This window comes from Amblyomma mixtum, chromosome 4 (assembly GCF_055824585.1).
Source record: "Amblyomma mixtum isolate Tamu chromosome 4, ASM5582458v1, whole genome shotgun sequence".
Lineage (NCBI taxonomy): Eukaryota > Metazoa > Arthropoda > Arachnida > Ixodida > Ixodidae > Amblyomma > Amblyomma mixtum.
The window spans coordinates 15,560,724-15,575,671 of NC_143015.1; the positions used below are offsets into that span (position 1 = coordinate 15,560,724).

At 48.2% G+C, this 14,948-nt stretch overlaps 1 pseudogene; it reads left to right on the forward strand.

Moving 5' to 3' along the window:
• Positions 1-3,096: 3,096 nt before the first annotated feature.
• The window catches only part of LOC149345751 (uncharacterized), a 124,098-nt pseudogene continuing 112,246 nt past the window's right edge, over positions 3,097-14,948 (forward strand).

The following is a 14,948-nucleotide window of genomic DNA, read 5'->3' on the forward strand; positions in this document are numbered from 1 at the left end:
GCGCTCGCAGCCGACCAAGCGGTGACGCAGTCCCGTGAGGGCACACAGCGGTAGCACTATCCCCGGACGCTGTCCACCCCGTCCAGCCCCTGTGAACAGTTTGTGAAAAACATTGCGCATGCATGACTGTTTCAGCTAAATGCGAGAAAGTGTTGCAATTATTCGCTGGTATATAATGCACCCAATTGTTTGCACGTGGACGACACATATCCAACCAAGAGTTCCTTCATTATAAAGAGTATATGAAGCCAAAACACAAAAATTCGTCGATTGCAAATCATAATGTAGAAATCCTAACGCGTTGGCTGCCCCCTATACAGCCCACTTTCGATCCAATGTGGGCCGAAAACCAGCAAACAAAAGAGCGCAAAGCTCTTGTACTAGGATAAAAGGGAGAACAGTTCAGCACAATGGACCATTTTCCTCGGCGTCCTCTATTCCTCCGCCGACCAGTCAGAACAATGAACGAAATGAACTTGACTTTTTAGCCAGGCGCATAAAAAAATTCAAAAATTCGTGAAGCATTTACAACAATTTAGAGCACAAGACAGGCCGTGAAGAGAGACGGCAACAAGAGAGCTCTTGTTGTCGTCTCTCTTCTCGGCCCGTCTTGTGCTCTAAATTCTTGGCAATGCAAAACCAACTATCCCCACTTCATGCATTGCCACAGTTTACAAATTTGTCTGGAGGTTAGATTTTCTTTAGGTAACAAGAAAATCTTTAAACAGTGCACTAATTTGTACCATGGAGGAATTCTGTGGGCCGGTCACTACAGCCTTAAGCTGCATCCGTCTGCAGCGTCTGCATTACGTACATGACTCGGAAATTAATGATGGCCGAGTGAAAGTCGGGTCTCCTTTCGAATTACGTTCGCCTTTCAAAGCCTTCCCGCTGTCCGGTGGAGCCCAGACAAAGCTGAGGTAATTACTTTTTGCGCGAACCATTCTTCGAAAAGCAATGATGTTTTAAGGCGAAAGCCTTTAATGTCTCATCTTTGTAAGCAGCAGTTGTCGACAGAAATGTCACGCTTTTCAGTTGGTCGAAATGGTCGTGACGTCACAGTGCGCGAATTTCAAACGGGGCCAATTATACTTTGGCCAGTACCCAGGCAACCAATTGAAGGGATCGTATAGTGATGCTCCAAGTGGGACTGAGCTTAGTTAATTGCTTAATTACTCAGTTAGCCTAATTAACTTTTCTAGTCAGGCCATATAGATAAATAAAACCGAGTAAGAAATTGGTCGAGCTCGGGAATCGAACCCCGGTCTTCGGAGTGTGATACGAGCATGCTATCCACTCCGCCATGCCAGCTCGATGGCTTGGGAAGAACAAAGGTGCGTCTAGTGAATACGGTGTCTTCGCTCACTCCCATCCTCCTCCCTTCCCTTCCGGCGAGGTTTAGGTGTCCACCGAAATATGAGAGACAGATACATTTCCTTTCCTCAAAAACCAATTTATCGACGAGCGAGGCCTACAACCGAATGGGCAATGGCGTTCTATGGACTCGTGGAAGCGTTGCAAGACGCTGTCGCGTTCCACTTTTACAGGCGAAGCTTAACATCTTAACCACACATCAGTGACCGCACTTTAGGTAAAAAAAGTGCCCCCCTGAATTTTGACGGGTGGACTCCACCGAGATGTGTGTGTGAGACAGTTACTGCGTAACTTCCTTTCCTCAAATACAATTTTCATTTTCTTCATTAGGGGCCATCTTTGTCTTTCTTCTTCCGCTCCCACTTCCTCCCTTCCTCTATGGTGCGGTTCAGGTCTCCACCGAGGTGGCGGAGAATCACTGCGCCATTTCCTTTCCTCAAAAAGCGTTCAAAGGGCAAGGCATCGCGCCGAACGGGTGGTGGCGTTCCGTGGACTCCCTGGCAGCGCTACAACCCGCTGTCGCGTTCCACTCCTAAAGGCGAAGCTTAAGCGTCATTAATTAGTAGTTAATTAGTATTCAGGCACAAATCAGTAATTATCCATTAATCAGTGATTTGTCGTCACTTAGTTATTAGTACTCAATTACATGTGACGCCACCAGTGCCACAGAAGCAGTCAAAGTGGTGCGGAAAACGCTTTCGCCTCTACGCACTTTAGACAGTCAAAGTGCCCCTGGAATTTTTTTTTCAATTATTTTCATTTATCTTTGCTCGCTGTTGTCGTCCACAGTACCTCGTGCCCACTTCAGAATGCGCTACTGAACAGCCAGGTAGGGGTTCGAATTAAGAGGGCAAAAAGAGATTTGCATTTCTGCCATTCTAATTGATGTAAGGTGAATAGCCGTGGTCCTCTTCGACTCTAATTTCGTCGAAAAGACCCGTCCGAGCAGGAGAACACGTTTTGCACTTGACACAGTGACCTCCAAGTGATTCGCACTATGCATCTCCTTGTTTCGGGGATATTTTCTGTGCTAGCAACAACGACCTGCGGACTGTCTGCAATCTCCATCGCGGTTCGGCACGATCCTGTAGGACACACTTCAGCTTCGATGGAATATTGGATGTCATTTCGAGAAGACGTGGCGTTTTTTGCGCTATCCAGAAGAAAAAATTCGAGCACCCCATATCTCGAGTTATTCCAAAGGAAACAACGCTGTGGATGTTTCCAAGCAACCGATTTTACCAGATGCTGAAACAAAACATGGCTAACCATGAGAGAACGACAGTTTTTCTGCTCACCGCCCCTGGACAACAGGCGTTGTGTGCTAAGCGCATTGGGAAGCATCCTTTCTGGGTGTACATCACCAAATGGATCGTGTTGCCCGTCGATGACACAGAGCCAAAGGATAGGAACGCCATGGTGTCCAAGGTAGGCTTCCCATTGGGAAGCCATGTTGCCTCCGCACCCTCACCGAAAGAAGGAAACATTCGCCTGTCATTGGCTGGTGCGACCGCGTTGTCTATGAAGTACGGCTTTCCCGAGAGGTGTTGCCAGAAGACGTTTGCGGCAGAGTTCGCAGGGCAGCGTATCGTAATTGCGTGCACGCCTGCACAAGCCGACAGAAATTTAACTGAACATAACTGTGCGCCGGGCGTGTTTGAAGGAATTAGGGACGCGCCTCTCGCCCTCAACGCAACCATAGAGATCAAGATATACACAGGAATGGCCACAACTGTTAATGCAGTCATCGATGGCGCCGCCGACGTGTGTATGGTGCTCGCCAAGGCGGACGAAGAAACTTCGTCTTTCTTCCTTCTTCCACACCCGCTTCGCTTCACGTACGAGACCTTTTACGTGTGGAAAGACAACAGCGTAGCAGAAATAACCTTCTTCGAGGTACTGAGACATTCCGAGGTGGCTTTTGTAGCTCTCATGTTTGCCATGGTCGCCGTGTGGCTGGCACTGAGTCTCGGTGACTACCTCTACCAGCGTCTTTGTCGAGTAGACTCACTGTTGGACACGGCTCTATTCCTGATTTCTTTCTTTCTTTCTTTTTATTTGTTGCTTAGACATTTGCCTAAGAAGGGGCTGAGGGGCGTCTTCGGCGCCATTGGACACGAGACACGCGGAACGTAGAAAACACCAGGTAGGCTAGCGCGTGTCATAACGTTGACTGTGTGGAGCCTTGGCATTATGCCGTTGTCAGTTTACTTTCGAAGCAAGCTGACGTCGCGACTCGCTGTGTCGGTCGCACCACACCCTCTAGACACACTCGAAGAGCTTCATAACATAAGAGTAGCGCAAAACCAGGACGACGGACACAAGGGGAGAGAACACACACCAACAACGCAGGCGCTTGAGACGGATCTCGACAAGAAAAAGATAAAGATCTGTGTCAATGCAGACGGGTGCGTGCACGCAGAAGTTGATGGATAGTTGAAATTGGCACGATACAGTAACAACACACTGTACACCAAGTTGAGACGCGCCTTCGGGCGGAAACATGGAGGCATTGTTGTACCTTCTACATTCCACGGCGAGTGCCTGAAATGCGCTCGTAGGCCTGGATTCTAGTGCCTTTTGTGCGGTCTGGAGTACTGCTCGGCCCAAGGGGCAGCTAGACAGTACGTGGAGTCACGTGAACCATTAAATCTCGCCTTTGCTTCGACTCCCGTGAGTAAGAGCTATCGCTTCGCCAGAGCTTACGATCAACTCTTGCAGAGACTGTTCGAGACAACACTGCGTCCATGCTACAAGCTGCAGCGGTGTGATGCTGAACCAGCAGCAAGTCGGCCCAGTCGGGATAAACGGGGTCTAATCTCCCAAATGCTCGAATTATCAGCATTCTTCGTCGCTTTCGTGTCTTTGACGTGCTTTTCGAGTGCAACATTGTGTTTCGAGTTGATTCTCGGTCATCGTAGTAAATTCCTCGTTCACGGTTAGACTTGCATGATACTATCGCAGAAGAACCTCTGCAATGCTGCCGCTGATTGTGATGCTTTGCACGTTGCACCTCACAGACCTCGCGCAGCCATGTTCCCAGCTGAACTTCCAAAGAATCCAACTTGGTTCTTCGCAAGCAGCTGCTACATTCTCGGTGTTTGGTCACCGCTGTGTTTTTCTTTTACATGTAGCCGTAGGTCGGCCTGCCTAAATAGCAATCTTCACTACATGAGCGTGGAATGTGTACACGACTAAGAATTACGCACAGCGCATATATGGCCGTCTGGTTTGGAAACTATGCCAACCGCGCCGTGTGATAGCACTCGTGCTCCACATTCTGACTCAGCATACTGATATGTAGAAGAGAATACCAGGCCGTCCAGGTGTTCTCAGGTTAACAAGGAAGTGAAAGCGGAGAATGGGGCTGCCAGTTTTGGGACATACCAAATTCTTGAATTGATAATTTTTATAATTTTATCCATTTTTACACACGTATTTTATTCCGCCATAGAGATAAGACGACAAGGGAGCTCATTGAGGCATATCATATTCGGAAAAGACGGGGTGCATGCGTCAGTCAGCCTTCCTTATTGATGGTCGATAAAGAGGTTGTATCCGATGTGGCTATCAAGCAAGCGGCCTGATAACATGTCAACGCCCCTTCTTCCTTTCCCTTTCCCTCGCTGCAGCCGCAGCTATAAATCTATGCGCAATAAAGGACCGGGCGTCTTTTCTGGCCTAGCTACTGATGTGTCGCGTCTCTGCATGAAGCGATCGATACATGGTGTCAGAAGTGGCCCGGTGTGCCCAGCTGGATTATTCAAGCAGCCGAAGCAATGGACATCGTGAAACCGCCAGGACCACTGCAGTTGACTGGAAATGTCAGAAGAAACTGGCTAATATTCAAGCAGAAGCTGCAACTGTTCCTGACAGCGACGTCGACCGCCACCCCAAAGTCAGCAGCAGTCAAAGCAGCGATCCTTCTAAGCGCTGCCGGCGACGAGGCACTGGACATCTACAACAACTTCAGCTACGCGAAAGATGAGTGCAAAGATGATTACGACACGCTGCTCAAGAAATTTGACAGTTACTTCGACGGAAAAGAAAACGAAGTCTACGAGAGGCATGTATTTCGTATGCGGGTACAAGGTGAGTCCGAGCCATTTGAGCCCTTTGCACGAGACCTCAGAACGCAAGCTAAGCTCTGCAATTTTGGTGGCCTTGAAGAATCCATGGTACGGGACCAGATTGTTTTCGGCACTAATAGTACCCCGCTCAGAGAAAAAATGCTACGAGATAAGAGTCTCACATTGCAGAAAGCAGAAGAGATGTGTAAGGCAGCGGAGACTGCCGCGCAGCAAAATGCTACCTGGTCCAAAGGCGACGTCCACGTTGACTACGCCGTAAGAAACCAGTCTGGTAAAGAAAGGCGGATTCGATGCAAGCAGTGCAACCAGGCGCACGCGCCGCGACAGTGTCCAGCTTACGGGAAGCGCTGCTACACTTGCAAAAGAATGAATCATTTCTCGTTGTGCTGCAGAAGTCGCCAAGTCAACCAAGTACAGGAAGAGCTGGAAAGCGATGAAAACTTCCAAGTTTTGGACGTCAGCATATGTAGTGTCAACAGGCAAGCAGGGCTAGATTGGACAATGCACGGCCAGATTGCCGGATGCGTCATCAGTTTCAAAGTTGACACGGGCTCCCAGGCAAACCTTCTTCCCCTCAGCATCTTTCGACGCATCTGCAGTACAACGCCCCTGCGCAAGAGTACAGCGGTTCTTACTGCCTACAATGGCAGCGTTATCAAGCACGTGGGTGTCGCCACAGCATCACTGCTCCTGAACAAAGCGAAGCACGAGACGAATTTTTTTTATCGTGAAAAAAGGCCGACAAGCAATCCTTGGCTTTAACACATGCCTGCAATTTGGCCTCATTCCATCAGTTGGCGATGCCGTTAACATGCAGGATGGGCATGAAACACCACAGCAAACGGCCCCGCACCTTTTCAGTGGAACCGGCTGCGTCAAACGACACTACAAGATGGTCCTGCGGCCCGGTGCGGTTCCAGTCGTACAACCAGCTAGGAGGGTACCCTTCTCCCTAAGGGAACCACTACGTGAAGAGCTCAACCGCATGGAGAAGGCGTCCATCATCAAAAGGGTAGACGCGCCCACCGAATGGGTGAGTCCCTTGGTCATAGTTCGCAAAAAGAATGGAAGCCTCCGGGTGTGCATGGACCCAAGAGAAATTAACAAGCACATCATGCGTGAGCACTACCCTATGGCCGGACGTGAAGACATTGAGTGCGAATTGTCAGGGGCGCGACTGTTTTCCCGCCTTGACGCAAACTCCGGCTTCCACCAAATACCGTTAGATGAGGCCACGTCGCGAATATGCACGTTTGCGACTCCGTTCGGCCGCTACAGATTCCTTCGGCTCCCTTTCGGTATTTCGTCTGCTAGTGAGGTCTTCCAGAAGACGCTCGCAGAGATCTTCGACGGCCTGCCAGGGGTTCATGTATATGTTGACGACGTGCTAATCTGTGGCAACAGCAAACAGCAGCATGATGAGCGCTTGCGAGCAGCACTGAGAAGGGCAGAGGAAGCTGTTCTTACGTTCAACCGTGAGAAGTGTGTCTTCGGTGTGAAGGAAATAACATTTCTTGGAGACGTCATCAGTGAACATGGCATACTGCCGAGTTCTGATCTAATTTCAAGCATTCAAGCTATGCCACACCCGAATGACAAAAGTGCAGTACGCAGAATGCTTGGAGTCGTTAACTATTTCCGCAAGTACGTGCCTCGACTGAGCGATAAAACGTCCCTACTTCGCAGCTTGGTGAAGGAGAACGTCGTTTTTGACTGGAGTTCGGCTCATGAGCGTGAGTGGAAAGAGGTCTGCGAAGCATTAACAACGCCTCCTGTGCTGGCCTTCTTCGACGCGAAGAAAGAAACCAAAATTTCGGCTGACGCATCTGGGCTAGGGTTAGGCGCAGCATTGTTGCAGAAGCATGGCAGTGAGTGGCGCCCAGTCATATACGCTTCGCGAGCGCTCACCGATAGCGAAACACGGTACTCGCAAATCGAGAAAGAAACCCTGGGCATTGTTTTCGCATGTGAAAAGTTTCACCAGCTGGTATATGGCCGCAAAATTGTCATTGAAACGGATCACAGACCTTTGCTGGCAATCGCGAAAAAGGCAATCGGAGATATGCCACCAAGGCTGCAGCGTTTCTTTATTCGTCTTCTTCGTTATGACTACGAACTCCAGTTTGCTCCGGGCAAGGACCTGCTGTTAGCGGACATGCTGTCCCGTGCTCCTGCCGTCCGTGCCGTCCTGGAGTCAACCGAAGACGTCGACGTTCATGCTGTACAGGTCCTCTCAAGCATAGTAAGCACACCAACAAAACGGCGCCTGCAAAGTGAGACTTTAGCGGATCCATACTTGAGCAAAGTCTTGGAGCAGGTGGCACAAGGAACTAAGATTGAAGGAGAGTTAAAGCCATTTGCAGCAGAACTATCGGAAATTGATGGAATACTGCTGAAAGGATGCAAAATTGTCGTACCGAAGACAATGAGAGTGGAGATGCTGCAGAAGTTGCACGCGGGACATCTTGGGCTAAATAAAAGTAAAGCCAGAGCTCGGGGCCTGATCTTCTGGCCAGGAATGGGCAGTGCCATTGAAACGCTCATTCGCAAATGCAGCGCATGCCAAAAGTACGCCTACAAGCAAGCTTCTGAGCCTTTTATTTTGTGGCCAACACCCAAGGTGCCATGGCACCGGGTGGCAATCGACCTTTTTCATTTCGCTGGTGACATGTACGTAGTGGTGTTTGATGCGCATTCAAACTTTCCAGACGTTGAGAAACTCGCCGTCACCACTGCGCGCGAAGTCATTACAAAGGTTGCGTCTATTTTTGCGCGGTACGGAATTCCTGCCCAAGTGTGTACCGACAACGGACCTCAGTTTGCTTCCCAAGAGTTCGCGGAGTTTGCACGGCGCTATGACTTTGTCCATATTACTTCGAGCCCTGAATTTCCGCGGTCGAATGGTTTGGCCGAGAAAGGAGTACAAATAGTCAAGCGCATTATGAAGAAAACTGCAGAGTCTCGTGACGACTTCTGGATGGGTCTTTTATCATATCGCGCGTCCCCATTAGAGGACGGACAATCACCGGGAGAATTGTTGCAGGGTCGTCGGCTGCGCACTACTCTGCCTGAATGCAGCGTCGAACAGGAGCGCCCGGTAGTCAAGCACCGCCAGTCGTCCAAGGGCAAACTACTGCCTCCACTGCAGCAAGGAGACACGGTGCGGGTTCGTGACGACCGCCAATGGTCGCGCAAAGCGATGGTTGTCCAGAAGGTGGCTCCACGATCCCACATCGTGAGAATGGACAACGACCGTCTTCAAGGCGTAATAGGCAACATCTGCTGCGAACCCAAGAGCACTACAACGTCATCGATGACAGCGACGACGACGTGGACATCCGCTCCGAGGCTACAAGAACTTCAAGTCATGGTACCGCCGATGAACAGGGTGAGCCACGTGATGGACTTGCCACAAGCACTCGGCTCACAGCATCAGGTGCAGCTGGTGGATCAAGCATGGACTTGCCACGTGATGGACTTGCCACAAGCACGCTGCTCACAGCATCAGGTGCAGCTACTGGATCAACCATGCCAGCCATTCCACGCAGGACAACCCGGCCACGCATGGAACCTAAACGGCTGACTTATGATCACAAGTTTCGGCAAATTTCTTAGAGCTTTGTCAAAACTGATCTTTTCACAGAGGAAAGAAGATGTATCAGATGTGGCTATCAAGCAAGCGGCCTGATAACATGTCAACGCCCCTTCTTCCTTTCCCTTTCCCTCGCTGCAGCCGCAGCTATAAATCTATGCGCAATAAAGGACCGGGCGTCTTTTCTGGCCTAGCTACTGATGTGTCGCGTCTCTGCATGAAGCGATCGATACAGAGGTCGCATTTCTTGACAACACGTGATTTGTGCTTTGTTTTTTAGTGGCTTTGTTTGTTTTCTTTGTTTCTGGCTGTCTCGTGTTTTTTCGGTTAATCACAGTGTTCTGAAATCGCGTTGTAAGGTTTTAATCTTGACTCATGATGTAGTTCTTAGACTGTTGTTAGTCTGGGCATGTGCGCGAGTGACGTCATGTCATGTGACTTTTTAACTATAAATGTCTGTTTTTTCCTGAATAAAAAATAGTTGTGAGTCAGCGCTCGTCCGTGTGGTTTCCTTCATCTTTGTCTTCCGTCCCTTTCGCGCTGTTTTTTCCACCCAAAATAATTTCAGGGTCTCGCCGGGAACTGCTGTCTTAACTGATGATGCAGATCAAGCTGGCATTGTGAAAGTAGTTTGAAGTGCGATGGTAGCAAGGAAGTGTTGTACCATCGCGGGCAAGACCGCCAGTTGGGGCTAGAGATAGGGTTAGGCAGAACAAACTTTCGTACGATGGAATTTTGCGTTCGAGCGTGCGGCTCTTACGTCGAAAGCCCAGCGCTGGCTGGTGTCTACCACGCACAGTGGACAAGGAGAATCTGGTGGCCGGGCAAGGGCAGGGGCAGGCAATGTTCCCACAAGGATCCTGTAAGTTGCCGGATTCGTGGTTGAGGTATGCTCGCAGGAAGCAAGACACTGCTGCAGAGGGTCCGAAGAATTTCGCAAATGTTCGACGAGTGTTGGTGCAGTTACTTGCCTGTCGGCATTATGGCAATGGGAAGGTATCTGTTTATAGCAGCCAATATATGACTGTTTACAGTCGAGAGAGAGTGCGCAGAGGAGGAGCGAAGAGTGGGGGAGGGGACAATGCGGCAGTGCTCACGGTGCCAGCGTAAGTACTCCACGTTGGATAAATGGATGCTCCAAAGCTACCCCGCATTCTGAGCCGGACCATTACCTCCGCCACCTTGGTAACCAGTTTCCATTGGTCACAGGCGAGCGCTTGTTTGCGCTCGTTCTCAGGGACAGTCGAGCATGCTAGTACCCAGACAATGTGCCATCAGGGACAAGAGACTATGGCGCGACTAATTGTCATGGTAGAGGCATTGAATCGTACTTGAAAGAGGCAGAGGCTGGCTGAGGGAATTAGATATACACCCATGCGGGGGATTAAGAGGCAGTAGCAGACGAAGTCAAAAGCGTCGGAGAAAGAGTAGGTTTCAATGGGAGCTTACGCAAGGAAATTAGCGGATACTCGGAGTAATCCTTCTACTTGGTAGCGCTTATGGTCAGAAGACAGGCGCTTGCATTGCTGCAGCAGTTTAAAAAACGACATCATCATCGTCATCATCATCATCTGACTACACCCACTGCAGGGCAAAGGCCTCTCCCATCACTCTCCAATTAACCCCGTCCATTGCCAGTTGCGGCCACCGTATCCCAGCAAACTTCTCAATCTCATCCACCAACCTAACCTTCTGCCACCGCCTTCTACATTTGCCTTCTCTTGGAATCCACTCCGTTACCCTTAAGGACCATCGCTTATCTTGACTTCACATTAAATGCCTTGCTAAAGCCCATTTCTTCCCCTTGATTTCGACTAGGACGTCATGAACCCGCGTTTATTTCCTCCCCCACTCCGCCCGTTCCTGATCTCTTAATGTTACACCTATAATTTTCTTTCGATAGCTCGATGTGCTGTCCTTGACTTAAGCTGAACCCTCTTTGTTGACCTCCACGTTTCTGCCCCATAGGTGAGTACCGGTAAGATACAGTTCTTGTATACTTTTCTCTTGAGGGATATTGGTAAACTGCCATTCATGATGTGAGCGCCTGCCATATACGCTTCACCCTATTCTTAGTCTTCTTGTTATTTCCCTTTAATGATCTGGATCAGCGCTGACTACCTGCCCTAAATAGGCACATTCTCTTGCTACTTCCAGCACCTCGCTACCAACTGCTAACTGCTGTTCCCCTGCAAGACTGTTGAACATTACTTTGGTTTTCTGCTTGCTAATTTTTAGCCCCACCGTTCTGCTCTGTCTGCCTCACTCATTGATAATGCTTTGCAACTTATGTCCTGAAAGACTTAGCAAGGCAATGTCGTTAGCGAATCGCAAATTACTTAGGTCTTCTCCATTAACTGTTATCCCCAACTGTTCCCAATTCTGGCCTCGGGATACCTACTGTAAAGAGGTGATGAATTGCATTGGCGAGATTGTGTCCCGCTGCCTGACATCTTTCCTTTTTGGAATTTTATTGCTGACTTTATGGAGGGCTATGGTAGCTGTGCAATCGTTATAAGTATCTTCCATTATTTTCTGATAACACTCTTCTCCACCCTGATTCCGCAATGCCTGCATGACAGCTGAAGTTTCCACTGAGTCAAATACTTTCTCGTAATCAATGAAGGCTATATATTTGGGTTGGTTATCTTCTGCGCATTTCTCTAAGACCTGAATGGCAGCGTGAGTATGATCCATTGCCGAGTATTCCTTACAAAAGCCTGCCTGATCATTTGGTTTTTTGAAGTGTAAGGTTGACTTGAGTCTATTAGCGATTACCTTAGTAAACAGTTTGTAGGCAACGGACAATAAGCTGATCGGTGTGTAACTGTTCAATTCCTTGAAATCTTGTTTCTTATGAGATTAGATAATGTTAGTGTTCTTCCAAGCTCCTGCTACGCTAGAGGTCGCAAGGTGTTGTGTATATAGGCTGGCTAGTTTTTTTAGCACAATCTCTCCTTCTTCCTTCAACAAATCTGCTGTTACCTGATCCTCACCAGCTGCTTTCCCTCTTTACAGTGCTCCTAAGGCATTCTTTACTTCCTGCTTCGTTATTGGCTGGATGTCCCATTGCCGTGCTCGACTGCCTCTCTCAAGAACGTTCTGATTATATTCGCTACTGTATATATTTGCGCAGAAATCTTCGGCAACTTTAACTATCTTATCCATATTGCTAATGACATTGCCCACTTTTTCCTAGCGCATACATCTGGGTTTTACCTATGCCCAGCTTTCTCATCACTGCTTTTAGGCTACCTCCGTTCCTGAGAGTGTCCTCGATTTTCTACAGTTTAAACTTCCTTATGTTGGCTACCTTGAAATTATTTATTAAGTTCGACACCTCTGCTTGTTCTATTCTGCCTGTGGAGTTAGACGTCCTCATGCTTCGGCATTTCTTAATCTGATCTTTAGTCTTCTGAGATAGCTTGCCGGTATCCTGTCGAACCATCCTATCACCTACTTTTTCGGCGCACTTCGTAACGATAGCTGTGAGATTATCGTTCATTGTTTCAACATTACGGTCGTCTTTTTCAGTTAATGCGGAAAATCTATGCTGCAGCGAAATGCTGAACTCATCTACCTTCCCTTTTAACGCTAACTCGTTAATAGCCCTCCACTTCAATAGTTTCCTCCGTTCCTTCTTAAAATCTAAGCTAATACGAGACCTTACCATTCAGTAGTCGCTACAACGGACCTTTCCGAAGACCTCCAGATCCTCTGCAATTCCAAAGTGAGCGCACAGTATAAATCTATTGCATCTTTAGTCTCAACATTGAGGCTGTTCCACGTCCACTTCCTGTTTGCTGAAGAAGGTATTCATGATCCGTAAATTATTTCTATCTGCGAACTCTGCTAGTAGCCCTCCTCTGCTATCCCTAGAACCCCTGCCATAATCACCTACCGCCTGGTCTCCAACGTGCTGACAAAACTGCAATTTTCATTTTACGATTACTGATGAACTGGGGCCGTTGAATTTGCGAAGTTCTAAGTGGCATGCGTCCCAAGTGAATTCATTGTGAAAAATCCAGGCGCTAACAAAAAGCGACACAGAGGGGACACAGCGCTGTGTCCCCTCTGTGTCGTTTTTTGTTAGCGCCTGGATTTTTCACAAAAAACTTACACCAACTAGCTCAGCTTTCTGCCCTGTCCCAAGTGAAGGCTGCTGTAACTGCCTCAATCTGAACAAGCGACTACGCGCTGTATCCTTATCAGTAGATACCTCGATAATTCTAAGAGGTAAACCGGAAATATTCCCTAATAAAGTCCAGCGGGCGCTTGCGGGTTAATAGTACATTGGCTCTCTGTGGAAGGAACTCCTGATTTTATCTCATGACATGAATGACATCGCATTGGAGATCACAGTCAGAGAGGACTTTGCGCTGCGCTGTGCTTATCCCTGCTTTTGATGACCTCGTATAGCAGCAAGGACCCTTGGCTTGAAATGCTGGACTCAGTCGTGACACGACTGGCACATGTAAAAAAAAATCATGTTCAGTTCTGCTTGTGCCTGGTGAGTTTAGCACCCGTTGTATTTGTGTAATTTACGTTTCATTTTCTTCTCTGGTTCTGATTGTTGTGAACACATATGTAGTGAGTGCGATATTTCATTATCACTCGAGGATCTCTTTGATTGGTCATGTCACTCTCTGTTTTCACGATGTGCTTTTGTTCAGGTGACCTTTCTTTCTTTGCAGCTTGTGTTTAGATTTCACTATATGCGTGTATTACACGTGCAACGTTCCGAACCTGTGTATCCTGGCATTCATTTTTCGACAAATAAAACCAGTCGAGTAGATCACCTGGTTTCTTATCTCTAATGTCTCGACTGTATGTTCGCCTAAACGCGTCACGGTATATGACAATTGCTTTGTTTACTCCGGGTGTACGCGTGCATATGTTTTCATTTCCTCCCAGCACTCGCTGATACATAACACGCGCACCTTATCTCTGCATATTGTAACAAGGTGCATCGAGAGACACGGTAGTAGAGGGCAGACAGTCACTTTTGCTGAAGTGCATTGAGGACTGAGTGACATTCCGGTGTCGTGGTTCGGGAAATGGCTCCGTCCGTCTAAAAAGTTATGGACCTCGACTAAGTATCATTGAAAGGTCGATGCTCAGGACGAAATCCTGTCCTAAGGTCATACCTCTGGAACACTACCGAAGAAATATGAAGGTCGTAAGACAAGTATCCGCTAATCGTTCGTCATGGGGAGCATCATCCTGACAACAAAACATAGTGGACTCCAGAGCTGCGTATTTTTGGACAACCCGAAATGGTCGCTATTTTCGCAAGCTGGTCCGCGAACGGTCGATTTATGCCTACCTATGCATAAACGCACACAGACAAAGGCCCTAAGAAGACAGCAACCTTCGCGACCGTCGATAGTGAACTGAGAAGCAGCAATAGGATAGCCTCTGCAAGCTTTGTGTGAGAGGCGCAGGGACCTGCAATCCACAAAAACCTCTACGACGCCCTCGGACACTCTACAGTGTAGAATCCTTTCTATCGAACGCGCTTTCGTTTGGAGCTGTTCTCTCTTGCCCCGTCTCTGGGGGCGGCATGGAACAAATGATAACTGGAAAAAAACTTCTTTTTCTAGCCTTCCCCAAGAAACATAACCTAGCTAAACTTGAAATATTTAAGAAGTATCGGACAAACTAAACGCGGAATTGCGAAGAGCAAAGAAGTACTACTACAACCACCTTTTCAATACTGCAAGAAAACAGCGTCCGGACAAAGCTTAGAAAATATTCAACGAAGCCCTAAATAGACAAACGTCAAGAGAAGTCCCTTCTAAATTGACTATAGGCTGTAGAAAATTATGCGGAATTGCCCTAGCCGAGTCTTTCAAAGGACACTTCGTCAATGTAGAAAATCCAGCAGTCGA